Source organism: Ursus arctos, unplaced genomic scaffold, assembly GCF_023065955.2.
Source record: "Ursus arctos isolate Adak ecotype North America unplaced genomic scaffold, UrsArc2.0 scaffold_12, whole genome shotgun sequence".
NCBI classification, from domain to species: Eukaryota; Metazoa; Chordata; class Mammalia; order Carnivora; family Ursidae; genus Ursus; species Ursus arctos.
This window is the reverse complement of record NW_026622786.1, coordinates 30,527,896-30,555,817: the sequence shown is the minus strand read 5'-3', so window position 1 is coordinate 30,555,817 and position 27,922 is coordinate 30,527,896. Positions and strand designations below refer to the sequence as shown.

The window sequence follows — 27,922 nt, the reverse complement described above, 5'->3', positions numbered from 1 at the left end:
CCAGATTAAAAAATAACTGTTTTGCCTAACAAGCTGTCTTATTTATAGGCTGTTACTATTTAAAACTGTATCACGTTTCTAAAGTGGCAACGAGGAATCATAGGTTCTTAAAGAGAATTTCTTGGCAGTGACATAATAAAAGTGTTCTAGAAAGATTAGCCTGTCAAAAGCATTCTAAATAGATCAGAAAATTGGGAGGCTGAAGTCAGGAAAAGGGACGAATGAGCAAGGACTCAGGGAGGCACTGGACGGGAGCCCAGAGGAAAGGCAAGGATTATGGATGATGCCAGAAGAATGGTGATTCACTGACAGAACTGGGGAGTGGCAGAACGAGAGCCAGCTTCGGACGGGGAAAGATGGGGAGATGGAGATTTAGGAGTCATGAATGCCGAGGTAAAGAAGGAAATGACAAGAATGGATGAGTAGGTCACCACCAGTGAGAGTCTGCTGAGAGAACTCCAGGGCTGCGGCAGAGATGACCAACTGTGTACTAAAACCCATCTTCCCTACCATAGGATAGACTTGTAGCTGGGGAAGGGGCTTTCTAGCCATGAACCATGTTTTCCAGCCTTGCCTTCCATCTAGAAGGGGCCACGTGACCAGTTATCTCCTATGGCGAATGAGCAGAAGTGGTGTCTCACTTTCTGGCCAAAGTCTTTTTTTAAGATTTTATTTGTTTATTTGGGAGAGAGAGAGAGCACGAGCAGGAGGAGGGGCAGAAGGAGAGGGAGAAGCAGACTCCCCACTGAGCAGGGAGCCCAATGCAGGGCTCTCCATGGGGCTCAGTCCCAGGACCCTGAGATCATGACCTAAGCCAAAGTCAGACATTCAACCGACTGAGCCACCCAGGTGTCCCACTTCCAGGCCAAAGTCTTATATCAGATGTGCCTTCTCCATTCTTTTCTTCCTTTTTTGGCTGGCAGGATGTAGGTAACAGTGGGGCCCTAGAGGTCTAGGCGGATGGTGAAGCCACAGAAGAAGGATCCTGGGTCCCCAGGTGGAGGAGACCCACCTGCCAAAAGGAAAAGCCGCTGTGTACTAATACGTGAGTAAGAGACTGACTTCTTTTGTGATTGAGCCATTATAATTTTTGAAACTATTTGTAATTGAAGATGGGTTCACCACAGAGGCCCCCTAAGGAATGCCCGGTTGAAAGTGAATGGCAAGACGAAGGGGACCCAGAAGCAGCATGCTCAGCTAGGGAAAGAAGAGGAGTGAGTAGGAATACAAAATTCCAGAAGTCCCGGTTTACCAAAATCAAGGGAGAAGCAGCCTCACGCAGAAAAGAAGGGGTCAGCAGTGTTAAATTTTCAAAGACAGGGCAGGAGAATTGATAATGAGAGGAAAAACCTAAGACTTAGCCTTAAGAAGACCGTTGACAACCTTCCAGAAACAAAATACAGAAACGGGCAGGCATTTCAGAAGAGACCCAAGGCCACGTGGCCAGTATTCTCTTACTTTCCACTTGTTTTGCTGTTGGGCTTTTCTCTCCTGGCTCTGAAGGAGCCTGAACTTCAGAACATCCCCAAAGGACTATGCATCACAGTCCAAAACCAATGGAAAATGACGTGAAGCCTGCCATTATGTAATGTGGTGGAAGAGCCCCTTGGTTGGGCTGCTTTACGGGAACTGACTCCTGACACATCTGGGACTGCAAGCCCAATAGGACAAACATGGGACGCATTTTTGTTTGTAAGAGGAAAGGAAAAAAGGAGTTCCAGCCTTGACCCAGACTGACTGCTGCGTCCGCCTGGGAAGCAGCAGGTGGGGGATCGTCCTGCCCGGCTAGCGAGCGGCAGCACCTGCAGGCCGGGGGAAGGGGCCAGCAGGGGTCTGGAGCCAGCACAGAGCCGGCTGAGGACGGGCCAGCCTCCAGGCCAGCTTTCTGTATTTGGGGAGTCTTCAGGAAAATAGGCTAAATCATGCAGTCTGCTTTCTCCTGCCTTATTTAGTTATATTAGTTTAAATGAAGTACAAAAACAACAAAACAAATCCCCAGCAACATTTTTTCTGTTCACTATGAGGTCAGCATGAGCTTTGGAGTCAGACCAGGGTCCAAATCTTGACTCGCCCCACAGGATGCCGACGAGCGCCTGGGGGCGTGACGGAGGGGCTCTAGCCCCATCTTCAACTGCCCTCACCAGTCACCCCAAGACAAAATTAAAATAGCATTATATATGTCAACAATGTAAAATGTGATTAAATGCTTTGTTAGAAAATGCAAATGAGGCAAATGCAGCTTCATGATAATGTTCCAGGTGTTCATTCCAACTCAACGGCTGCCTCCGAGCCCCTCTTACATGGAAATTCTGGGGCCTCCACTGGCTCCGTGAATGAATGTCTTCTTGTTCTTGGCAACTTGTCCGGTTGCTTTTGGTCTCGGGTTCTTCGTCTAGGAAGCAGCCTCCTGGAACGTGGTGAGGACTATGTGCGATGACATAGAAACCACCTGTTTGCTCCCATTCTCTACTTTCCCTGACAGAAGCTTGGTCATGGTCTGCTTCTGAAGCAGTCTTTGCTGCTATGTGACGGGGAATGATCAGGCCCAGGAGACAGTGGAACTCACCTCTCCTGGAGCCTCGTCTGTCTAGATGGAGCCCAGTCTTTGGAGCAGCGGAATTCTAACTGTTCAGCGATTTCCTTGCAGGAGAATCCAAGTCATTCATCCAACCTAAAAAGCTGAAACCTCAAGGATGAAACTCCAAAACCAAGATCAATAAAATATGGATCACAGGATCACCCAACTTCCCACCCAATAACAGAATTTCTCCCATAGTTTCCTTGATGGGTGGTCAGCCAGGATCTTCTCAACCAGGATTTTCCGGGAAGAACCAAGCAGTTTACGGTCTTCTTTATGAAGCTCCCACTCCATCAGTTAACTGTACGTTGAGCCAAGTCCACCTCTTGGTAACTTTCTCCGTGATCCTTGTTCTGCTCTTCGAAGCAACCAGAATAAATATAAGCCCTTTTCCCATGACCACCATTTGAATATTTTATCACAGTTATCAGGTCGTCCCCATTCTCTACCCACGTCACCTCTTTTTAAAACTTAACTGCCTCCACTCCATCGACATGATACACAGACTTCTAGCGTCCTAGTTATCCTCCCTTTGAACTTGCTCTTATTTATCAAGAACGCTTTGCAGTTTTACTAATAATAGGGGCCATAAATGGGCCCCAGACTCCCAGTTACATCTGGGAGAAGGCAGCGAGAATACTGCAAACTTTGGTTTGTCTATTAGCATAGCTGCCACACACACCCCCTTTTTTTAGCAGCCAAGTACATTATTGGCTCATATGCAGTTTGGGTCAACTAAAACATTTGTTTTTTTTACTTCTGATTTTAAACAGCACCAGACTAACTACCCTGATAGAAACTTGCCTAAGTTTTTTCTACGGTACCTAGAAAGACACAAATATAAAAATCCCATTTACCACCAAAAGCTAAGATGAACATAAAACCACTTGCTAAAATCTAGAAGGAATTTTTACTTAAATTTTTTAAATGAGCAGGGAAAAACACTTGGCGAACAGTCTTGCCTTTTCTCAAGAAACAGAGGATCTCTGACCATTTAGAAGAAGGCAGGAAGAGGTTTTGTTCCTCCTGGCTGCTCTATTCCCCTACTCGGAGACCTGGTGTCTACACCACAAGAAACCTGGTAGTTATCCCTCTATCACGTGGATGTTAGCTTTTGAATTAATATAAATATTTTTTGCCATCTCCATCTTTCAGCATTCATTCGGAGACTAATTCAAGAAGTATATGAGACAGGGCAGGGGGGTGCTGGGTACATTGCGTTCTCGAAGGAATAGCCCCAGAAATAAAATGTCACCGAATGTGGAAAGTATTGTCCCAGTAGCAATACACAGTGAGGAGGATATCACAGGACCAGACCTGGAGGAAGAAACTCAGCACAGCAGAGCCATACCATAGGAACACTAGCTAAATGATCAGAATTGGGCAGACACCTATTCTTGTCAAGCTATAAATCTGAGAAAATTCCATCATTACCCAAGTGTCCGATCAATAGGACCAAATAAAATCTACACACCCTGTCTGTGGGTGAATATGAAACTGGTTTTTTGCCTTTTCATTCAAAAATGAGTAATCAGAAAAACTGTCATTGGAAACATGAAAAACAATTACACAGAAGACCAGATGAGGAACACTACTCCGAAAATGACCTCCTGCAGGGGGACCAGCAAGCATTTTTAGAAAACTGTGTAATATCCTCAGAAAGATGTAAGACATGGCTTCTAGGAAAGAGGAGCACATAGTCACAGAGAAAAGGATGGGACGCAAAGACAACAGAGTGAGAGGAAGGGCAGGGAGAGAGAGGTGAGATAATGAAGAATATTAACAATACCCAAACTGTAAGAAGTTTCATATCAAACAATACAGCATGGAAATATGTTGGAATGAGTAGACAGCAGCACTAGTCCTGTGGAAAAGTGAGTGTTCCGAAGATCGGACTTGAGATATTCTTCTATGATATCCAGCAGAAGGAAGAAATAACGGTGGAGAGAAGGTGGTAAACAGAGGACGGAAACATGATTCCGCCTAATAAGCACGACAGGAACAAGAGCAACGAAGACAAATCAGACATAATTAAGAACCGCTTTCTTGTGATGCAAAGCATTTGAGTGCGCAGACTGACGGGACTCCTTACGCTCCAGGTAAAATTAAAGAAAAACGACCCACACCTCGATGTATCTTGAGCACATATTTAAACTGAGAAGATAAAGAGAAGAATCCTTTAGCACTCAGGTTAAAAAATAATAATTTACTTACAAAGGAGCATAAATTAGTCCTATCTCTGACTTCTCTGCAACGCTAACTGCCAGAAAACAACGCAACCGTATCTGCAAAGTTTTACTGGGCAAGGGTTGTGATCTGTGATCTTACATCTAACCGTGTTGTCACTGATAAACGAAGGCAATAGAAAGACACGCTCAGACAGCCAGGGACTCGGAAAAGAGATCAGCCCGTGGTCTTTTCTTGGACGTTATTTGAAGACATGTACTGACCCAGTGATAAAAGAATCAAAATTAATAACGTGTACGCGCAAGGGAGCAGGACTTCCCTTACATAGTGAGGAGCCATGTTCAGAAATCCGGTAGATGGCGTGTGTCGTCTGGGACCTTGTGTAGCTCAGAGACCACTTAGCCCTTGTGAGAGACGCTGTTGATTACTACCATCATCTCCCTTCCTCCTTTCCAGTACTACCCCAGTTTTGCTCGTCTCCATCTCTTTACATAGTCATGGGCTTCAAAGAAAGCTAGTTTCATATCCAAACCCAGGGTGTGGACCGTGATTGGGCTACCTCCGGTCTATGATTGGTTTAGATATGGACGTGTGACATAACCCCCCTCCCCCATAAGACATAAGGGAAGCCTGTAGGTGGAGACTTCTGGGAAAAGTTTCCCCTCTGTTCACTAGAGACACCTCATAAAAGACAGGCTCCTCTTCCCTGGTTACTGCCATGTCTGGGAACTGCTGCCATCATCCCACGGCCGTGAGCGGAGCTGGCCTCACCACCGTTCCAATATACCTAGGATGGCAAAGCCAGAAGATGAAAAGAATCTGGGTCCTTGCTGACATTACTGGTTTGCTAAATTAACCAAATCTGGGCCTGCGCTGTGATGCTATATGTATTTATTATTTAATACAAGTGAGTCAGAATTTTCTGTCACTTACAGTCGAAAAAACATCCTAAGTGACACAGCCCTGAAGTGTTAACTCAGCTAAATACTGGTCCCGTCCCTCTCTCAGTACCAAGAAACATATTTCTTGAGCCGCATCCTTTAACCTACAGTTCGTATGGAATCTCTTGCCTTATTTGATGACCACTTATAACAATAACTGGTGCTGTTCTTGTCCAGATTTTTCTAACAATGGCTAAGCTTATTACATAGTGAAGACCCTGTGCCAAGAGAATTACTAAACAAAAGGTCTTTTCTCTCCCTTTCCACAAAAGCAGTATTGCATAGAATGACATAATGAACTTTTTCATTGCTAAAGAACTTGAGAAATTATTTTCATGCATCTTTAGGCTTCGTGTTAAATGACCTAACTTGTTGGAATTTTTTTTTTTGGATGAAGATGGACAATAAATCATCCAGGGACAGACATTATATGTCATTAAATGCCTCTTCCTAAATTAAGTGATTGTGAATATTCCTGAATTAAATGGCACTTAAAATCAGCAATATATCTTATCTCAACTCAGTAAATGCATAGAAAAAAATCTAAGAAAATAAACTAAATTGTTTAAGGTGATTCTTTCTGTGTGGTGGGCCATGGTTGTGTACTACTTCCTTCTTTAAACTTACAGACACTTGGGTTCACTTTTGTTGTGTCAGTTCCTTGTTTTACAAGAGCATGACCTTCGTTGACCCAGGAAGTATATGGTACCACCTCACTTTCCTGAAAGGAGCGAAGTGGGCTAGTCCCCCTCTTCTCAGTTCTGAAGCACAAATACATATTCTTTTCCAATCCAGATTTCCCTGAATTACATTTATATCTTCTAGCTCTAGCAAGATCTCCCACACTGAGGCTGCCTTGGTTCCTCTCCCTTTGGTGGCCTTGATGCATACAGATAATCCTAACTTCCCTCAGAGAATCACTCTACCACAGGCAGCAAATTCTGCCTATTTCACCTCTGCTCTACCTTCCCCCAATAACTAGCTTCTTGACACTTCCTTTTGGAATCCTTTTCCTGGCTTCTTTCCTAAATTACTTCTTTCATCCTGCCTAGAAACCCTTTATTTTTTGTGGTAAATTGAAGGGCAAAAGGGTAGTCCTCCAAGCCCTTCATCTTTATCCAAATGGGAGATTACCTTGCTTTTATAGCACTCAAAATGGAAGACCCCCTCAGGCAAGAACATTGGCCTTGCACACAGAGCCTATAGGTCAACTTGACTGGTCAATGACCATATTTACTTCTTAGATCAACATATTCCCCAGGAAGCTGTCTTGGCAAACTGTCTATTAGTTCTGCCTGTTCACTGTCAAGACCTCTTAGGAAAACTGCTTTTAATTCTCTCCTGGTGCATTTGTACCTAGAGGGCAGATTGAATTGGCTTTGATCCCCTGACATCCTGTTTCCTACAGGGGTCTCTCCTATCCCTCCAAGAGATGCTGAGTACCATTTGACTCCAAGATTGGTAGGGCCATTCCACTTGGGCAGACGCTGACTGTAACAAATACAAGTAATTGTTTTAATTAAATAACTGGAGCTAGCTCAAGAGAAGGGGAATCAATTTTTAAAGATAAACACGAGGCATCACGGAACCAGGAATGGCATAGGAATTCAAGCGCAGAAGCTATAGCATGGCTGAGCCCCATGGGAAAAGGAACCAGGAACTAGAAATCTACAAGGACAGAGGCCACTCTCCTCCGGCAGCTATCTTTCTGAATTACTGCTCCATTTTCTTCCATAAGCTGACCAGCTTCCTCTGCTTACTCATTCTTTTTGTTTTTTAAAAGATTTTATGTGTTCACTCATTTGAGAGAGAGAGCGTGCACAAGCGACAGGAAGGAGAGGGGCAAGCAGACTCTGAGCTACATGTAGGAGGGCTCAGCGTGGGGGTTCAGCATAGAAGCTCAGTACAGGGGCTCGGTGCACGGGCTTTATGCTAGGGCTAGGAGTGGGGGCTCAATCTTATAACCCTGAGATCATAACCCCAGTGGAAACCAAAAGTAGGATGCTCAACTGACTGAGCCACCCAGGGGCTCCAGCTTACTCATTCTTTTAAATCCCTCATTACTTTGGAATGCCTCTGGCTTATCGTGGCCACCGTAATGGCAACCTTGATATAGATATTTGTCTTTTGACCTCACTGTTCATTGGCTTAGTTTTATAATAGCTTCAATTTAAATAGATAAGAATAGAGAGAGAATAAAGAAACTCCAAAATCTAGCTTTCAATTATTAACATTTTGTTAACTTCTTTTTTTAAAAGAGTGATTTAAAGCAAATCCCAAAAATCATTTCATTTCACTTCTAAATACTTTTATTGAATTTCTGTATTTTAAGATTATTAGATCTTTTCCATCAAAAAGGAAATCATTTCAAGCTTTGCCATACAAATGGCTACTGGACTATCCATTGATTGGATGTCCTTGGGTGAGATAACCAATACAATTCTATCAAGAATGACTAGGGGTGGACAACAACATGAAAAAGAATGAAACCGGACACAAAAATAAATTCAAAAATGATTTAAAGACCTAAATGTGAGACCTAAAACCGTAAAAATCCTAGAGGAGAACACAGGCAGTAAGTTCTTTAACATTGGCCGTAGCAACATCTTTCCAGATATGTCTCCTGAGGCAAGGGAAATAAAAGCAAAAATAAACTATTGGGACTACATCAAAATAAAAGGCTTCTGCACAGCAGAGGAAACAATCAACAAAACTAAAAGGCAACCTATGGAATGGGAGAAGATATTTGCAAAAGACATATCTGATAAAGGGTTAATATCCAAAATCTATAAAGAACTTATAAAACTCAACACCAGAAAAACAAATAATCCAATTAAAAAATGGGCAGAAGACATGAACAGACATTTCTCCAGAGAAGACATACAAATGGCCAACAGACACATGAAAAGATGCTCATCATCACTTATCATCAGGGAAATGCACATCGAAACCACAGTGAGGGGTGCCTGGGTGGTGCAGTCGATTAAGCGCCTGACTTGGTTTTGGCTCATGTCATGATCTCAGGATTGTGAGGTTGAGCCCCACGCTGGGCTCTGCACTTGGCGTGTAGTCTGCTTAAGATTCTCTCTCCCTCCACCTCTGCCCCTCCTGCTCATTCTCTCTCTCAAATAAATAAGTCTTAAAAAAAGAAAAAAAAAAAACTACAATGCGATATTACCTCACACCTGTCAGAATGGCCAAAATCAACAACACAAGAAACAATAGGTGTTCGCGAGGATGTGGAGAAGAGGGGAAAACACTCTTGTACTGTTGGTGGGAATGCAAACTGGTGCAGCCACTGTGGGAAACAGTATGGAGGTTCCTCAAAACGCTAAAAATAGAACTACCTTATGATCTAGCAATCACACTACTGGGTATTTACCCAAAGATTACAACAACACTAATTCAAAGGGATACAGGCACCCTTATGTTTACTGCAGCATTATTTACAATACCAAGATATGGAAGCAGCCCGAGTGTCCACTGATTGACGAATGGATAAAGGAGATGTGCTGCATGTATACACAATGGAGTATTATTTGGCCACAGAAAAGAATGAACTCTTGCCATTTGCAACAACATGGATGGAGCTAGAGAGAACAACGCTAAGTGAAATAAGTCAACCTGAGAAAGACAAATACCATATGATTTCACTCATATGTGGAATTTAAGAAACAAAACAAACAGGCAAAGGGAAAATAAGAGAGAAAGAATGAGAGACAAATCAAGAAACAGACTCTTAACTATAGAGAACAAACTGATGGTCACCAGAGAGGGCAGGTAGGTGGTGGACGGGGGAAACAGGTGACAGGGATTAAGGAGCGCACTTGTCCTGATGAGCACCAGGTGATGTATGACAGTGTTGAATCACTATGTTGTACACCTGAAACTAATGTAACACTGTATGTTAACTGGAATTAAAATAAAAACTTAAAAAAATAAATACAATTGAATAGTTCAAATCACATATATATTAAAAAAAAGATGATTAGGGAGAAATGTGGTCATTGACACAAAATGATTCTAACGATACTGCTTCTCCACAAGGTTGAGGGTGGAGCAGTTTTCTATATAAAGGGATCAGGCATGGGACACATTGGAAGATCTGATTAAATCATCCTTGGATCACAGAGTCACCCACCAGGACCAGGATTAGAGTGAAGCAAGTGAGGCACTTGCCTCAGGCGCAAAATTTAGGGAAACCCAAAAGCTTAGTAATCAACAGAAATGATATATATATTTTTAAAGGTTCTATTTATTTATTTGACAGAGAGAGAGACAGCCAGCGAGAGAGGGAACCCAAGCAGGGGGAGTGGGAGAGGAAGAAGCAGGCTCCCAGCAGAGGAGCCTGATGTGGGGCTCAATCCCATAACCCCGGGATCACGCCCTGAGCCGAAGGCAGACGCTTAACAACTGCACCACCCAGGCGCCCCAAGAGAAATGATATTTTGATGCAATGTTCTAAAGAATCAAACTACCTTTAGAAAATCTGTGATGAACAAAATATCAAAATGTTAAATAGGGATAGGCTCCACCCACGACAAAAGTAATCAAGTCCTACATTTAACGATTGTCATATGTTTCAGGTACATTACATTCATTAGAACATTTACTCCTCATACTATCCCCATTAGGAAGATATGATTAAACATCTTATTATAATTCCTTATTTCAAATTATATTTTCCATCTATTTTTAATAAAGAGCACTTATTGGTAAAATTAACTGTAAGACACCAGAAACTCTGTCAAGACGTATACAATAAAGTAACCATAGTTTCTGTTTTTAAAATGTCTTCTTTAATTTTCCTTTTTCCCGGTATGCCCAATTTAATGACCTAACTTGCTTAGAAAAATAACAAGCCCTTTCCAAGAGAAACAACATTTAAATCAAAGAAAATCCTTAAAACAACAGTGTTTTTAAACATGATTGTTTTAAGACTCTGATATTTCCGACAGGCTGAGTTTTTGGAACCTTGAATCAGGGTGCTTCATCACTCAGGGGACTAATCCTTCAGGGGGTGTTTTATAGCCGAGTTTTGGAAGTTGCTAGGAGAGCTTATTTTGCTTTTGAACTGTGATACCTCTTCAACAAAAAGGAGGTTTCCGTTATTATTATTATTTACGGTGGAACCTTAGTGGGGCGCCTGGGTGGCTCAGTCAGTTAAGCGGCTGCCTTTGGCTCAAGTCATCACCCCAGGGTCCTGGGATGGAGCTCCCCTCCCCCCAAGTCATCGGGCTCCCTGCTCAGCGGGGAGCCTGCCTCTCTCTCTCCCTCTGCCTCTCCCCCGCTCCTTCTCTCCTCTCTCGCTCACCTTCTGTCTCAAATAAATAAATAAAATCTTTTTAAAAATTTAAAACAGAAAACATTGGAACCTTAGTGACAGGCAGCTACTACTGCTCATGTATTTATTCAACAACTAACTATTCATTGGGAGCCTACAGGGTACAAAGCACTGTGTTTGGGACACAACTATGAAATAAAACAATCAAAGTCTCTGCCCTCATGGAACTAACACTTGATTTTTAGTATTATGGTAGAGCTCAGAGTGACATGTCTGATTTAGAACCTGGTTTTACCATATTTCATAGGAATCGATCATTTTAATTTGTGCAATTATAAGAAAAATAGGTAACACATTCAACTTCACCTGGTTATATTTTTAATGCACTGGAATATCCCCTAGTCAGTAACAATACTTAGACCCATATTGCCATTCTCCTAAATATTCTAGCTCATTCCCAAATAACGGCTTATCAATCCCTGGCTAAATATTTAATAATTAACAGCTTGCTTGTGCTACGTGGTTTTTGTGAATTGAGAAGGCTTTTGATTTTTCCTTCCTTCTTCTAAACTGCCTTTCTGAAAACAACTCAAGAAAGCAACAAGGAGTTAGTGAATTCTGCCTTTCATGATTTTATCATGGAAATGAACAAAGATGGTTAATTTCAGGACAACTTCAACCTCCTTTTCAAATGATTACTACCCATAAAATGTTTCCTTATGTTATCAGATAATCCCCAGCTGCTCTGTGTGCTGATTCATGCCTTTTCTGGTAATGCCTAATACACGGAGATGCTCTCTCTGACTTTCCCAGTCTGCAAGACAGTTCTTAGGAACTGAGGCCAGCATTGCTGGAAAAAACCTTCATTAAGGTAGGTGATCTTACTGGTTCCATTGTTTAAATTAGTCCCTTAGAAATCTCACTAATTTCCACAGACACTTGGTTTTCTTGAATAAAAATGTCTCAAGGCTCCATCATTGCACATTACCTTTGCATTAAAACACAATTGCAGCTCCAATCCGGAATGAAAGGAGAAACATCTCTACTGATCTTGGAGAAACAAGAAGGAGAAGGGAATACTATGAACAACGATATGCTGCCTATAAGATACTCACTTTAGCTTTAAGCACACACATAGACCAAAAGTAAGAAGATGGTAAAAGATAGTCCATGCAAATGGTAACCAAAAGAGAGCAGGGGTGGCTCTACTTACATCAGAAAAATAGACTACAAGTCCAAACTATCAAAAGAAAGGAAGGTCACTTTATAATGATAAAGGGGTCAATTGATCAAGAGGATATAACCATGCATATATATGTATATATACCCAATATTGGAGCACCTAAATATATAAAGCAAATATTAACAGAGTAGAGGGAGAAATAGATAACAATGCAATAATTAAAAGTAAGGGACTACAATACCCCATTTCCAACAATGGATAGATCAGTCAGACAGAAAATCATCCAACACATTCTTTTCAAGCACACATGACACATTCTCCAAGACAGATCTTATGTTAGGCCACAAAACAAGTCTTAACAAAGTGAAGAAAATTGAAATCATACCAAGTATCTTTTCTGACTACAATGGTATGAAGCTAGAAATCAAGAATAAGAGGAAAATTGGAAAACTCACAACTATGTGGAAATTAAACAACGTATGTCTGAATAACCAACGGATCAAAGAAGAAATCAAAAGGGAAATTCAAAAAATGTATCTCAAGACAAATGAAAGTGGAAACACAACATACCAAAATTTATGAGATGCAGAAGTCCTAAGAGGGAAGTTTATAGCAATAAATGCCTACATTAAGAACAAGAAGAAAAGACCTAATTTCACACCATAAAGAACTAGAAAAAGAAGAACAATATACCTAAAATTAGCATATAGGAGGAAATGATAAAGATCAGAGGAGAAATAAATGAATAAAGACTAGGGAAACAATAGGAATGAGATTAAGAGTTTGTTTTTTGAAAAGATAAACAAAAGAGACAAATCTTTAGCTAGGATAATTAAGAAAAAAAGATTCAAGTGAATAAAATTATAGATGACACAGGAAACATTGCAACTGACCACAGAAATACAAAGGATTATAAGAGATTACCATGAACATTTATACACCAACAAATTGGACAACCTAGAAGAAAGGGGTAAGTTCCTAGAAACATACAACCTACCATGAGGTTATAAAAAAGCAAAGTCTAAACAGAGCAATAACAAGTAAGGAGACTGAATTAGTAATCAAAACCTCCCCAAAAATAAAAGCCTAGGACCTGATGGCTTCACTGATGAATTCTACCAAACTTTAAAGAAAAATTAATACCAAATCCTTCCAAATATTGAACAGGAGGGAACATTTCCAAACTCATTTGGAGACCACTGGCCAATATCCTTGACGAACATAGGTATAAAAGTCCTTGACAAAATCCTAGCAAAGAGAATTCAATAACACATTAAAAGGATCAGACAGCATGATCAAGCAGGATTTATCTCTACTATGCAAGGATGGCTCAACATATGCAAATTAATAAATGTGATACACCACAATAACAGAATGAAGAATAAAAATCATACGAATATCTTAATAGATGCAGGAAAAGGACTTGGCAGAATTCAATATCTTTTCATGATAAAAACTCTCAACAAATTAAGCACAGAAGGAATGTACCTCAACATAATAAAAGCCATATATGACAAACCCACAGCTAGCACCACACTCAATGGTAAAAAGCTGAAAGTTTTTCCTTCAAGATAAGGAACAAGATAAGGATGTCCACTCTCACCGCCCTTATTCAACATAGTACTGGAAGTCCAAACCACGGCAATTGGGCAAGGAAGAGAAATACAAGGCATCCAAATTTGAAAGAAAGAGCTACAACTATTTGTCTGCAGATGACATGATATAGAAAACCCTAAAGACTCCATCAAGAATCTGTTAAAAACTAATCAATGAATTCAGTACAATTGCAGGATACAAAATCAATATACAAAAAAATCAGTTGCATTTTTATATACTAACAATGAACAATCAGAAAGATACATTAAAGGAACAATCCCATTTACAATAGCTTCAAAAAAATAAAATAGGAATAAATTTAATCAAAATAGTAAAAGATCTGGGGCACCTGGATGGCTTAGTTGGTTAAGCACCTGACTCTTGATTTCAGGTCAGGTCATAATCTTAGGGTCATGAGATCATGCTGGGCGTGGAGCATGCTTAAGATTCTCCCTCTGCCCCTTCCCTGCACACATGCACACGTGCTCTCTCTCTCTCAAAAAAAAAAAAAAAAAGATGGTAAAAGATCTGTACATTGAAAACAAAAACATTGATGAAATAAATTGAAGAAGACACAATAAATGGAAAGATATACCATGGAAGAATTAATACTACTAAAATGCCTATATAACCCAAAACTATCTACAGATTCAGTGTATCCTTATCAAAATTTCAATTGCATTTTTCACAGAAATGGAAAAACAATCCTAAAATTCATATGGAACCACAAAAGACCACGAATAAACAAAACCATCTTGAGCAAAAAGAACAAAGTTGGAGGCATCACACCACCTGATATCAAAATATACTACAAAACTATAGTAATCAAAATAGCATGGCATTGGCATAAAAACCAATGGAGCAGGATAGAGACCCCAGAAATAAATCCACACATTTATGGTCAATTGATCTTTGACATAGGTGCCAAGAATACACAATGGGGAAAGGACAGTCTCTTCAATAAATGATGTTGGAGAAACTGGCAGAAGAATGAAATTGGACCGTTATCTTACTCCACATACAAAAATCAACTCAAAATGGATTAAAGACTTAAATGTAAGGCCTTAAACAATAAAACTGTTAGAAGAAAACATGGATGACAAGTTTCTTGAGATTGGTCTGGGCAATGATTTTTTGGGGATTTGACCCTAAAAGCACAGGCAACAAAAGGCAAAATAGACAGGTGGGACTCTATCCAACTAGAAGCTTCTGCACAGCAAAGGAAACCAACAAAAGTGAGAATTGACAACCTACAGAACAGGAGAAGATATTTGCATACCATATATCTGATAAGAGGTTAATATCTAAACATGTAAGGAACTCAACTCAATAGCAAGAAAACAACCCAGTTAAAAAAAAAAAAGAAAGAACAACAAACACAACAACACCACGGGTAAAGAACCTGGATATGTATTTTTCCAAAGAAGACATACAAAGGGCCAATGGGTGTATGAAAAGGTGCTCAACATCACTAATCATCAGGAAGAAGCAAATCAAAACCACAATGAGATACCACCTTACACCTGTTAGGATGACTACTATCAAAAGGACCAGAGATAGCAAGTGTTGCTAAGGGGGTGGAGAAAAAGGAATCCTCCTACACTGATGGTAGGAAAATAAACTGATAACAGCCATTATGGAAAACCATATAGAGATTCCTCAAAAAATTAAAAATAGAACTACCGTATGATTCAGCCACCCCACTTCTGGGTGTACAGCCAAAGGAAATGAAATCAGAATCTTGAAGAGATAGCTGCACTCCCTTGTTTACTGTGGCATTATTCATAATAGCCAAGATTTGGAAACAACCTAAGTCCACCAATGGATGAATAGATACAGTAGACGTGAGATACGCACCACACACACACACATAGGATAGAATATTATTCAGCTCCAAGAAAGGAAGCAATACTGCCATTTGCAACAACACTTATGAAACTGGAGGACATTATGCTAAGTGAAATAAGACAGACAGAGAACGACAAATGCTGTGTGGTCTCATTTATATGTAGAATCAAAAACAAAACAAAACAAGACAAAACAAAAAATAACCAAAAAACAAACAAAAAAAAAGAAAACAAAAACCGTCAAACTCAGAGAAGCAGAGTATAGAAAGGTGGTTGCCAGGGCTGAAGGAATTGAGAGGGTGAGTGCGGAGATACCGACCAAAGGGCACGAAGTTGCAGTCAGGTAGGATGAAGAGGTCTAGAGGTGCAGTGCGCAAGCGTGCTGACTATCCTTAGTAAAACCGCACTGAACCCTGGGACTACGCGGGAGAGTAAATATGAAGGGCACTCATCACACACATAACAAATGACAACGAGGTGAGGATATGTTCATTAGCTGCCTGCAGTAATCATTTCACTATGAGTATGTACATCAAATCACCACGTTTTATGCCTTAAATATATACAATTTTATTTAAAAGTATATAAATTTTTAAAAGAAGAGAAGAAAGCCAGTTCAGAGCAAAGCTAAGTGACATAGATATAGGATAAAAGGAGATGTCAGAGGGTAAGGTGTTCTATTTAGGGGTGAACAAAGGAAGAGTGGGGAAGTTCGTGTAGAGCCTGTAAATTGTTATAAGGAATTTGGCTCTTCTTCTGAGCAGGAATGGGAGCCATCAGAAGATTTTGAGCAGATTAGTAAAATTACCTCATTTACATTTTAACACACACTCCGTTGGAAAAGACAGCAGCCGGAGGAAGAGCAACTGCGAGGCCCGGTGGCTCAGGCTCAGGCGAGTCAGGTGGCTTCAAGGGGTGGTGGAGAAGGTGGCGAGGAATGATGAGCATTTATACATATTGTGAAGGAAGAACAGACAGGACCCATTGCCGACACATCCACCAGGATGTGTGAGAGAAAGAGAGGAGTCAGGGAGAAATAAAAGTGAGTTAACATATGTAAGATGCTTAACAAGGTGCCTGGTAAATAGAAACCAGTGCGGATGCCTGGGTGGCTCAGTCGGTTAAGCATCTGCCTCAGGTCATGATCCCGGGGTCCTGGGATTCAGTCCCATGTCGGGGGCTCCTTGATCAGTGGGGAGCCTGCTTCTCCCTCTGCCTCTCCCCCGACTTGTGCACTTTCTCTGTTTCTCCGACAAGTAAATAAAATCCTTTAAAAAAAAAATAGAAACCAGGGATCAATTGCAGCTATTATTATTGTCATTCTTACCACCTCCTGTTACGCATGTCATGAGAGGTAACGTATAGAACCTGCAAGTAGTTCCTAACATAAGGTGTTCATAAAACTATGACACTCTGAGAGATAGGTCCCAGCAGGAGTTTGTGGCCCCATCCCAAGGTTGGGTGGTGGGAGGTGAGGAAATGTTAAGCCTTGGAGACAAATTAAATGACTTATCCAGGTCCTTGCTAAGGTTGTTGGGTAAGATCAGTAAGTGGCCACGCTCTTTCTCATCCAGGACTTAGAATCTTAGTTATCTTCCGGGGTACTGTTTTTGTAATGTGTACTGTGTATTTTTAATAAAAAACAAATGCATATTTAATGCACAGAATTTAGAAAATATACAGGAAAAAATCTCAACTGTCCAAGAATAATCTCACTCTAATATTTTTCTGAGACATATACTTCTTTTAAAAATTAAAACTGGGGCCACACTACACATACGGCCCGATTCACGTAACAGGACGTTGTTTGTTTGGCAATACGCTTCCGCGGCATCATTTTCAAGGGTTCATAATGGATGAATCACAGTTACGGATCCCCTGTTGTTCAGCACTCAGGCTGAGTCTAATTTTTGGCATTCTAAGCAGCCCTGTGATGAACATCACTAACGGTATCTTTGCTCACAGCTCTCGTCGAGTTCCCAGAAGAGCTTCCAGAAGTGGAGCTGCCAGGTCCAAGTTCTTCCTTAAAGCTTTGGTTGTATGTTGCCACAAACCTGACATTGATCATCCAGGACACACATTTTTACTGAAGACCCCTCTGATCCCCTGCCTCCTCCTCAAGGAATATGATAGAACTATAGACTCTGAAGAACTTCAAGTCCAGTCTTTATTCCCGATTTGAAGCTGTGAAATAGTTTTGCCTCTATTTCCCGATGCCTCCATTTGCCAAATGAAGCTATGGCACTTTCCTCAAGGCGGTGAAAAATAATCTTTGAAAAGATTACGAGCACCCATCCCAAAGCACACATTATTTAAACCAAAGAATTCTTAGAGACCAGGCCCTGTCCTTAAAATTATCCTTCGTCTAGAGAAGCGGGAACAAATCTCCTGTGTCTTCCAAACCCATTTTTTCCTGTTTTATTTTTAATCACATCTGGGACTTTACTGACGTGACAACTGAGGACAAGAAATCAAAGGGCTCAGGACCTAATTGTCGAGGATGGCACACTCCACCCGCTGTCTAGTGTGAGTGAGCATTTTTAGCCAGGAGGCCAGAGGAGAATGCAGAGGGCTCTCTCCTCTCAGCTGCAAGCCCTTGGCCTGGTGTTGAATAATGCATGTGTTGAGCTTTGAGATGGTGGGCTGGGCTGAACCAGCTGACCCAGGGGGGACGCCGCTCACCCTCACCCTAGACAGGGGAAGGTGGTGTTAGGCCGCCTCCAAAGGGGTGCTAGGAGACAGGAGTGGGCAGAAGGGAGGATGAAAGCAGGGGCGGCAGTGTTCTCAGTAACCATGGGAGCAGCCCTTCCTATACCTCACTCCCGGGCCACCCTTGAGCCTGAGACCCGAGCGAGTTGACATCATTGGGCATCCAACTTCTCTGCATCTGGCTGACAAGTAGTCCTCAGAGAGTAAGCCAAATAGCCTCATCATGGTTGAATTGAAGCCATTTACTTGGAAGAAGCAGAACCGGAGTCCGGCACTGGACTTTTCCCTTGTCCAGGTCACATGACCTCCAAGGCCGTGCTGGATAGCAGCGCATCCCCAATACACGGAGAGTCACCCCAGAGCCCCTAAGCCATGAATTTCACAAACCCTGTGCAGATTATGTGAGGCATGGGAAGAAGGCTCCCTAGCCAAAACTCAGAAGTCTCTAGGAAATCTCTTGGTAGATACATTTGGATTCCCCTGGAAAACTTCTGAGCTCACCAAGGCACATGGCTTTCACAGTACTCCAAGGGGACCCACAGTTGCTTTATTTTGGGTGGAGACGACAGAGGCACTCACTTACATGAGGTCACCTCACCCAGGCGGCGCGGCAGTTGGCCTCTCTGACAGCAGAGCTGCCATCCTTTCCTGAAAAGTGCCCAGCATCCTCCCTTTAGGGTTCTCGCACGGACCGTGTTCTGGGGGTAACGCTCCTTGAAGCGCAGCCAGTGGCCCTGAGTGTGACCCGAGGTCCTGTGGAGACCACAGAGACTGCAGAGATCTGAGGAGCCTTGGACACACATGTCATCATGACCTCAGGGATCCACCCCTCAGGCCAGCTGGCTGGATGTCACAAAAATTAATTAAATCATTTAAATTGACTGTTGGGGTGTTAACCCGAGCAGGCACGGACAATTCCTCAGACTTCGAGGGCAGTGGGAGCTAATCTGAGTCATTGTAATATGGGTCCCGGTGGAATCGAGGACAAGCAGGGAGGTGCAAGTCTGGCCCACTCGCCGCTGAGTCAGAGCAGGCCTCCCCCAGGGGGGGGTCCCTCAGACATGGGTACTCCATCTCCCCTGTGGGGGCTCACATCCCACAGCAGCTCACCCTTCTGCACAGGAGGGCAAAGTGAGACCTGCCCAGGGATCACCCAGCTGGGGGGGGGACGGCAGCTCTTCCTTTGTCGGTTTTATTCCCATTTCTGAGTAGATGCACTGTTCTTCCTCCATCCCTTTCTCCTCCTTTTCCTTTGCTTTGCTTTCGCTTTTCCCACATCCTACTTGGGAAACAGGAGTTGGCAAAACCCAATTACCCAACAGGTAGATGAACATGGTGCTTATATTCCAGAAAAGTCAGAACCCAAGAATTGTTTGGAAAGAATCCGCTATCGTACCGTATATACATCACAGACACAGAGATACACATCAGGAAAATCATACCGTTGTTTAACTTATTGATATTTCTTTGTGGTCTAGTTTCGTTTTTCGTTTGAATTATAGGAGCGTTCGTGGGAACAAACACCATCATCTTTTCTGAAGTTAGAGCCATTAAAGTCCTACAGGCAAGGGTGGTGAGTTTTGAGAAGCTGAGCTCAGGGCTGGGATGCATGGGAGGTAAGCTTTCAGACCTAAAGCCATGTCCAAGAACTACAATCGTATTAGGGAGCCCTGCTAGATGGGAGCGGTGGGAGGCAGCAGCACAGTGTGGGGTCGAAAGCACGAACTTTGTGGTCACACAGGCTGCGTTCAAAACCCAGCTCTGACATTTACATCCGGAGTGATCTCAGTGAATTATTCAACCTCTCTGAGGATCGATTTTGTCATTCATGAAATAGGTGGTCCTGAGGACTGAATGAGCTCACATGAGTAAGCCACTTGATACATAAGTATTAGTAAATGATAGCTAGTATTTTGCAACATAAATCTTAAAAGCAATTCTGTTTATCTTATTAAGGCTTGCAACAGGCTAAATTATACCTCATTTAAAATGTTTTCTTGTATCATTTTATTTTTTTAAATTTTGTTTTGAGCAAAATAGAAAGATCTTCTATTTAGGAGTGTTAAATAAGCCAAATAAGCTCTTAGATTAAGAACTTAAACCTCAATACAGGTACAATTTATTAATTTGCTCAGTTGATGGAATTATCATCATCATGGAAGCCAATTAAGTTAATACATCAATTTCACCCATAATTTAAACAAAGAAAAAAAAAAGATCTGGAAGAAGTGGAAACACTTTCCTTATCACCTAGGCTCTGTTAATTATCAGTTTAAGTTGACTTAGACCCAAAGTTGGAAAGGATGGGAAGGGAAGGTAGCTGACCCACAATGACAGAGGGGTAGGAAGCTGGGGGAAGGGTTTCCATCTTGGAAATAAAACAAAACAAGAGCTTCCACGGAAGTAAAGATTCACACAGGAAAGGCCTGGAAAACCAAGAGCTAAGTAGAGGGCTCCCACTGTGGTCCTGATCCCCCGATGGTGACTGATAACCCCCATTGTGTCCAGGACTAGTGTTTCCGGGCAGGAAATCCCAGCCCCCACACCAGGATAAGGCCAGCCTGGGAGCAGGTCCTGTGGGGGCATCTCACCACCAGTTCTCCCTCTCCTGAGCGGGGTCAGGTTCAGGATCCCTTTCCCAGGACCTCAGGGGTCCAAGAGGTCAGGGCTGGTGCGGGCTGGTGTGGAATCCAGCCTCATCTGTGTGGATATCAGTGATTAAAGCTGGGCCTGGAGGTGAGAGTGGGGTGCTGGTTGAGGGGAGCAGTGTGAGGCGGGTGAGGGATGAGGAGCAAGAGACTAGATACAAATTTGAAGTTTCACAAGGTGGCTTATGTTTGGAGGACACAGTGAGGTCAAGGGTCAGAGCAGAAAATGATTTGAGGGTTGAGATAGAAAGAATTCTCTTTCCCATATATTTTAATTTTTTTCCTGGTTTTAACTTTACACTTTGGCTAACTTGGTTAACAGCTAAGGACAAAATCAACTTTGAGTTACTTCTGTTTACTGCAGAGATAGCGATAGTGAGCCCTGGGAGGCCCAGCTGGGGCTCTTCTCTTCCTGGGGCCCTGTTGGTATATCCAAGACACATGTTTGGACGAGAGTCCAGATATGCAGGCATTGAAATGCTTGACCTAGGTTCACCTCTGTCTGTGCAGTTTTAAAGATTGAAGATGAGAATTTGAGAGACTTTTTAATGATAAAAGTAATGATGACAACGATAGTAACAAAAGCAGACAGCACTGCTCTAAGTGCTTTCAATATAAGAACTCATTTAATCTTCATAAAAACTCTTTGAGGTAGGAAGTAATATATATGATATAGCATCAGTAATATCATGTACGGTGTATATAGAGACATAGAAACAGAATCACAAGAGTCACATGCGCCACCGACGGAGCCAGCCAGGAGCCCCTCACATCTTAATTTTAAAACAAGAATCAGGGGCCCTGGCTGGCTCCATCGGTGGTGCATGTGACTCTTGATCTCGGGGTTGTGAGTTTGAGCCTCATGTTGGGTGGAGAGACGACTTAAAAATAAAATCTTAAAAACAGAGCAACCTTAAATAACTAAATGAAACAAGAATTGAAATTTGATAACTGCTTTTTAAAAATCACATTGTTTTTTCTGATTATAAAATTTATAGTTGTAGAGAATTTGAAAAAAAAATTTAAAACATTACAAAGAATGGAATTAAAACCGCCTATACTCTTGCCACAGAAATAACTACTATTAACACCTTAATGTATTTTCTTTCAGACTTTTTTCTATGCATAAATATATGTGCTTTACGGATTATTTTGTAACCTGCTGTTTCCCCCTGGCAATGTATCGATAACGTGTTTTTATGCCATGTCGTGTTCCATCACAGCATTTGTGGAATTTATTTAACCCGCCCCCTACCATTGGACCTTTTTTCACTCTTAAAAATAACTCTGTGGTCCCCACAATATCACCACTTCTTAAATATGTATCCTTATCCTGCTAAAACACGGAGGGGGCATTAACGTGACAGTGATCCCAGAAGTTCTGAGTTTCAACGGAAAGTTCTGAGGAGTCTGATAGGCCGTCTACGTGCAGCTTTCAGGCCTCCGTCGCTTGCGAGGAGCACTGACCTTGACCCAGGCTGAGGCAGCACGGAGTTGTTGTCTATGCAGCCAGAGAATATTTGGGGAGGCACCAACTGTCTGCCGGTCACTATTTCAGGAGTAGGGTTTGCAACCTGCAGAGCGTTCTTGGAGCTTTTACAGAGCTTTACAGAGCGCGGCAAAGAGCCTGGGCTCTGGGAGCCAGATCGTTGGCTCTGGCCCCACGAAGTCTAGCTGTATGACTCTGGGCAGGTAATTGTACCACTCTGAACCTCGGCCTCCTCATCTGCGAAGTGAGGATAATAGTACCCGTCTGGTGCATTGTTAAGAAGGTTCCATGAGATGATACTGAAAAGATTCCCCCACAAGGCCTGATGCACACCGAGTGCCTACCTGGCATTATTAGTTCGAACCCGGCTCTTTTGCTTTTAGGGAAGATTCGACCATCTGACGCTCCACTGCCGGCTCTAATAGTTCCAAGCCTCTGTTTCCGCACTTCAAACTTCCTTCTCCTCTCCTCCCACCAGCAGCCTAACTGAGGCAACAGGCTGCCCCCTTATCGCTTGAGTGGTGCGCCCTGTCAGGGAAGAAAGAAACCGAGGTTGACAGAAGAGCACAGAGCTTAGCAGTTGGCCTTCCAACCCGTAGTAGATACTTGACTGGTCTTGAAACTTGGAGTCCACAACACACAATTGCTTCAGTTTACTCTGGACAAAGAGATTTCCTCAGCGACAGAAAACCCCGTGCCTCACAGTCCTTGGAGTTCAGTTTACATTTGAAACTCTAAACCCTCCAGTTACCCGTCTACAAACAGTATCTGCCGTGACCCACACAACGACCGCATCACTAAGGCTAAGTGAGAACAGCGGGAGGAGCGCAGGCGGCCTCACGGCCATCGGGGCGTTTTCAGTCTCTTGTGCGGTCGGGAGCTACACGAGGATCCAGGACTGCAAAGCAGGGGGGCACTGGGGCCAACGTTACGGTGCAGTGTTCCCTCTCTCCCCCTGCAAAATATCAGCAGCTTTCTCCCTGCAAAATGCTCCTTCTCATTTCTTGACAGGGCTTCGAGACTAATCTCCCCTTCCACTGTAACGGGTATTACTTGCACGGCAAGCTTCGGCCCACTGCGAGAGCTGCCGTGGGGATCTGCAAGGTGCTGCTGGGGGCATGCCAAGCTCTAGCATGAAATCACGAGGGACCTCAAATTCGCTTAAAATCTTCCCAGCTATTTATCCTCAGTCTTTTAAAAATGCTGCAAACTGTGGGAAAATAAAAGAGGCTCTCTGTAATCCCTGAACATGACGATTGGGCAGGAAATGTGACTTTGGGGGAACCAAATTGAGGCGTAATCGAAGAGGCAGCACGATCTAACAGGTGAAGGATCAGAGCAGATTTTCTGTTCTTTCATCCGCCACCAGCAGGGTTCTAGAGCTGGCTGGACGCTTCATTTGTCGATGCTTTAGTTGTCTTTTTTGTAAAATGAGAATCACACTACCCAGTACTAAGGTCCTGTACAAGGTTCTATGAAATATTTTTTTAATGTGTTTTTGCACATTTGTCAGAATTGAGAAAGCTGATAAATACATTTAATAATAATATGGGATGGGCAAAGAACACAGACGATTCATAATAAAAAACACATGTCACTAATGAACATTTTCAAAAATCAACCTTACTAATAATTTTGACTTATCCAAACAGTACATCTTTTTTAGAAAGTTTATGCTAAAGAGGTTTTAAAAAGAGTCTGATGGAGAGTTGAGATGATCTTGCTTGCTTGGAAGGTCATGGAGGTACAGGTAAGCCTCTGAGTCAAGAGTGGTCTAAGCAGGCAGGGACCTGATGTCCCACAGCCTGCCCAGCCCGGTGCTTCACGGATCCTCCCCGGTTCTGTTGGCCTGGAGCCCCGGTCCTTTCCACTATCATCACTGCTTCGTCAGCCACTCACCTGACCTTCAGGCCATTCATTTTGGGGATGCTGGCCAAGCCCTGATCCATTCAGCAGAACTCCATCCTGGGATTTTGTCCGAATTATCAGGAAAGTGAGGTTTCTTTCTGCTGGCGGTAATAGCTGTAAGAAAACAGCAGAAAGTAGGGGCGCCTGGGTAGCTCAGTCGTGAAGCATCTGCCTTCGGCTCAGGTCATGATTCCAGGGTCCTTGGATCGAGCCCCGCTTCGGGCTCCCTGCTCAGCAGGTAGCCTGCTTCTCCCTCTCCCACTCCCCCTGGTGGTGTTCCCTCTCTCGCTGTGTCTATCTCTGTCAAATAAATAAAAGCCTAAAAAAAAAAAAGGAAAGAAAGAAAACAGCAGAAAATAGAATGGTGGCTGCCAGGAGCCAGGGGTGGGGTTGAGGGTAGGGGTGGGGGCAGGAAATAAAGAGTTGTTGTTTTATGAGTATAGAGTTCCCATTTTGCAAGATGACAAAGTTCGGGAGATCTGTTGCACAGCTGAATACTTACTACGTGAATACACGCTACTAAATTGTACAATTAAAATGATGACGATGGCAAATTTCATGTATTTTAACCGCAATTAAAAACTTCGTTAGTTAAAAAGGAAGAAAAAGAAAAGAAAAGGAAGGAAGGGAAGGAAGGAGGGAGGGAGGGAGGGAGGAAGGAAGGAAGGAAGAAGGGAGGGAGGGAGGGAGGGAAGGAAGGAGGGAAGGAAGGAGGGAAGGAAGGAAGAAGGGAGGGAGGGAAGGAAGGAGGGAAGGAAGGAGGGAAGGAAGGAAGGAGGGAGGGAGGGAGGAAGGAAGGAAGGAGGGAAGGAAGGAAGGGAAGGAAGGAGGGAAGGAAGGAAGGAAGGAGGGAGGGAGGGAGGGAGGGAGGGAGGAAGGAAGGAAGGAGGGAAGGAAGGAAGGGAAGGAAGGAGGGAAGGAAGGAAGGAAGGAGGGAGGGAGGGAGGGAGGGAGGGAGGAAGGAAGGAAGGAAGGAGGGAAGGAAGGAAGGAGGGAGGGAGGGAGGGAGGGAGGGAGGAAGGAAGGAAGGAAAAGTAAACAGAGGGGCCAGGAGGTCCTGTGCCCCATGAAGAGGGCCTAACTAAAAACAGAGCCAATACAGGGAAAGCGAAGCTGGGAAATTGAGTCCTGATAACTTTATATGAGCTCCTGAAACCAGTCATGCCTGAAGCTGGTCCTGTCCATGGACTTTTTATGTCATTATTTCAGAAGTAATACATGCACAAGGTTTCAAAAATCAAATCATATTTACAAGGTTTATAAACAACAGCTACAGAAGTCCCCTGCCTGCTCCTTCCCATCTCCTTTATCATCTTCTTAAGTGTTATCTGCTTTTTACGGCATTTATTTCCATATTTCTAACCAGTAGGGTTATATTGCTACCTCCCAGGTCAATACTTTCACATATGACCTACTGACTTCTTGCCCAGAAGGTGAGGGTTTAGCACTGCTGCTCATTATTCTTCATCCTGCTTCTTCCTCCAAAACAGATACCTTTTTAAATATTTTATCTGAGAGAGAGAGAGCAGAGTAAGAGAGCACGGGGTGAGGGGGGGAGATGGAGAAGAAGCAGACTCCCCGCTGAGCAGGGAACCCCATGCGGGTGCAGGGCTCATCTGATCCCAGGGTCCTGGGATCCTGACTGGGGCCCAAGTTAGGCGCTTAACCAACTGAGCCACCCAGGTGCCCCAAAATAGATGTTTTTAAAGTTTTGGTTAAATCACTAGTTTAACGCTATGAAATGTCACGTGATCACACTTCCTTTTTTCACTGTTCTTTTATAGATAATACTTTCCTTCCTTTTATCTGTTGCTCATTTGTCACTATCATAATTTCTTCCTACAGTCACAAAAGCGTTATAAGACCCTCTGATTTCAACCTCCTTTTTCAGTTAAACGTCTGATATTCTTTCAGTCCCTTTTGTTCCTGCAGAACTTCCATCCTGGAGACTTCCATCTGCCTGTTTCAGGCTGCACGAGTTAACTTCCAGGCCTGCTGTGAGACTTCCTTGACTTTCTTTTCAGCACTCCCTGTGGTAGACGCTGCAACCTGTCCCTCAGAACTGATCCTTCTTCCTAAGCACAAAGCTAGAAGATTAGTTTATCAGTTTTAGCTGATGGGATGTGAGCAGAAATGCCGCTCACCACTTACAGACCTGATCCGTAAACCCTCTAGAGAGATCCTCTTTCTCTTCCTGGCTGACGTTGGAAGCTACCCGCTAAAGATGGCAGAGTCTGTCTGCTGAGCCCAGGATAACTTTGTGGAGCACTCATCCCGCTCTGCCATCTTTTATCACTGATTGCATTTTATGAACAATAGATCGTTTTCCTTATTAGCCCTTTTCATGGCATCTGTTTCTCATTTTAATAATGCAACATCATCTGTTACCTCTTTGAGGGCATTGAAGGATTTCTGTTGTTTTGTTGTTTTTAGTTTCCTTTTGCTTTCTGCACTGTCTCTTTCCTCCAGGTTCTTTTTGCCACCTATCGGCTTTCATAACTTTGAGTTTTTCCCCAAGTATATGAGTATCATCCTTGACTTTCTGACCATATTTCGGAGTGAGGCACTAAAAAGCTGATTACAAGCTATGTGGCCACAGGTGAGGTACATTGGTAATCTGCATGCAAGCGATAAGGCACCTGGCTGGCCCTTTTAGCTGTGAACCCCCAAATCTCAGTATGGTAGGTTTTTTTCTCTTGGGCTGGCCAATCTCCCTAGAGGTGAATTTCCTGGGTCTCCATAAGCCCAAGGGCAGGAGTTCTGTGAGCTGAGCTGGGGGGGAAGGGCTGGAGGTCTCACCATTCTGAATATGGAATTCCCCCTGTTTTCAGAAGATTGTCCCCACCTTTTGCATTTTCAGGGGCCTCCTCTCCCCCTTGCCATATCAAGTGTCTCAGGGACTGGCACGTTTCTGGTTAATCCACCACAGTAAACTTTCGGTCCTCTCCAAAGCCTGGGGAGCAGCGGGAACCGCCTCATATACACCGTGAGACCACGTCTCTGTTTTCAGCCCCCACCTCCCCCTCGACCCTCAGAGGCCCCGCATTGCCAGTTCCGGAGCCTTACCCGGGTTCTGTGGTGTGAATGGGCTCGATCCTCTTTTGAATCGTTTTGTAATGAGTATTGGGACACACCACCCTGACGCTCCTTTTTGGGCTGATGCTTTCATTTCCTTGCGCTGGGATTCCGGTTGATGAAGGCTTGCAGCTGGTTTCCTTCCCGGGATCGCCCTTGATGAAGGGACTCGCCTCACCCAGAGGCGTCTCCCTTCCAGGGTCAGCCACATCCAAGGCTGGTCCGCGGAGGTGTACAAAGGCCTGGTGCCCTGGCCTCCACGTGGGACCCCTCTGAAGAGCTTCCTGTGAGGTCAGCTGAGACCGCTGAGCCTGACTGCCCCCCCACCCCGCTTCTGCCGCTCTCATGCAGGCGGGGCTCCCAGAAAACTCTATTTCCTCCCTGTCTCAGGGTCTGTTTCACGGGGAACCCAATCTAAGACACCCCCAGCTCTCTTGTGCTTTCATCTGATTTTCATATTCTAAGAAGTTCTTGGCA

General features: G+C 43.3%; 2 long non-coding RNA genes across 2 annotated transcripts; one reads left to right on the top strand and one right to left on the bottom strand.

The window, feature by feature from the left end:
- The first annotated feature begins 212 nt into the window (after positions 1 to 212).
- LOC130543431 (uncharacterized) lies at positions 213 to 20,317 on the top strand. The gene is made up of 3 exons (XR_008958781.1): positions 213 to 393; positions 924 to 1,045; positions 17,582 to 20,317. It is a non-coding gene; the product is annotated as an uncharacterized LOC130543431 (long non-coding RNA).
- LOC130543432 (uncharacterized) lies at positions 16,213 to 27,922 on the bottom strand. Its single transcript, XR_008958782.1, has 4 exons — positions 27,437 to 27,922; positions 24,362 to 24,484; positions 22,807 to 22,990; positions 16,213 to 16,884 (listed from the first exon to the last, which is right to left on the bottom strand). It is a non-coding gene; the product is annotated as an uncharacterized LOC130543432 (long non-coding RNA).